Genomic DNA, 1,807 nt, shown 5'->3' with positions numbered 1-1,807 from the left:
CTAGTATAACCAACTGGGAAGTTAACAGAAAATCAGATAGTCTTCCCCAAAGCGATCAAAGTTATAAGGAATCTAGGATGTAACCTAATGAAAAACCTACGAGAACTTCATGGAGATGGCAAATAAAAACAGACGCAGCCCGGCCGGTGTGGCCCAGTGGTTGAGTGTCACTGGTAGATTCCCAGTCAGGGCATATGCCCCGGGTTGCAGAATCAATCCCCAGTAGGGGGCGTGTAGGAGAGATTCTCTCTCATTGATGTTTCTCTCTTGCTCTCCCTCTCTCTATAAAACCAATAAAAACATTAAAAAAAAACAACAACCAACAGATCCAGACTAAGATAAAGAGGAACTTTATGCAAAAAGGCCATTGCATGGGGAGCAGGCTCCTCAGATATCTGCAAGCATCTCACAATCAAACAGAAACAGGCCTTGCTGCTCTGTGGTAAGAGGGGTTTGCAGTGAGAGCAAGTTGGGGAAGTTAAGTAACTGATTAGTGTGGTTCACAGGAAACTCTCTCTGGAGAAACTGACCCGGCAGGTTTCCGTTCAGGGCTGGTTAGGAGTTGGGGGAGCCGCCTGGCCCAGGCTGGGGAGGAGAGCAGCCCAGCACAGTTTGTTCAGGGTCAAACAGGGCGAGGAACGAGCCACCGTGAGCACCTTTCCGGAGAAAACGTCAGACTTCCGGTTAAGGAGTTAAAGGACAGCCTGGAGGAAGGCCTGATCTGTGGGTGACAACTTGACATTGTCCTTCCCAACATACTCCAAAGTGTCCTGCCACAGAAGCTGCTCGTTGATCTCTTTGGTGCACTGCTGTGTTCACAGTTGTGGAAGCATCCTGACACCTGGTGAGCTCTTGATAAAAATATATTCTTGCCCTGACCGGTTTGGCTCAGTGGATAGAGCGTCAGCCTGCGGACTCAAGGGTCCCAGGTTCGATTCCGGTCAAGGGCATGTACCTGGGTTGCGGGCACATCCCCAGTAGGGGGTGTGCAGGAGGCAGCTGATCGATGTTTCTCTCTCATCGATGTTTCTAACTCTCTATCCCTCTCCCTTCCTGTCTGTAAAAAATCAATAAAATATTTTTTTTTTAAAAAATTCTTTTAGGCCCTGGCCGGGTAGGTCAGTTGGTTAGAGCATCATTCGATGCCAAGGTTGCAGGTTCAATCTCCCGGTCAGGACACATACAAGAATCAACCAATGAATGCATAAATAAGTGGAACAACACGTCGATGTTTCTCTTTCTCAAATCAGTAACTAAAAAATTTTAAATATTTATGTATATATTCTTTAAAAAAAAAAAAAAAAGGTGGCCAGAGTGACCTTTAAAAGGTGGCCAGAGTAACAATAATATCTATATATATAAAAGCCTAAGCGACCATTTGATCGGTAGCTGTGACGTGCACTGACCACCAGGGGGCAGACACTCCGCCTGGTAGGTTAGCTTGCTGCTGGGGTCCTGAAGATTGGGACTGAGTGACAGGGGCTGGACATGCCCTGGAGCCCTCTCACAGTCTCTCCCTGGTCCCGATCGTGCACCAGTGGGGTCCCTCGGCCTGGTTTGCACCCTCTCCCAATCCGGGACCCCTTGGGGGATGTCCCCTAGGGACCCGGGCCTCTAGTATACATATATTATTGATTTCATAGAGGAAGAGAGAGAGACAGAAACATCAATGATTAAATGAAATCATTGATCTGCTGCCTCCTGCACGCCTCCCAGTGGGGATCGAGCTCTCAACCCAGACATGTGCCCTGACCGGGAATTAAGGTTCACAGGTCGGTGCTCAACCACTGAGCCACGCCAGCTGGAA

Source organism: Myotis brandtii, unplaced genomic scaffold (genome assembly GCF_000412655.1).
Source record: "Myotis brandtii unplaced genomic scaffold, ASM41265v1 scaffold114, whole genome shotgun sequence".
NCBI lineage: Eukaryota > Metazoa > Chordata > Mammalia > Chiroptera > Vespertilionidae > Myotis > Myotis brandtii.
This window is presented reverse-complemented; position numbering follows the sequence as displayed.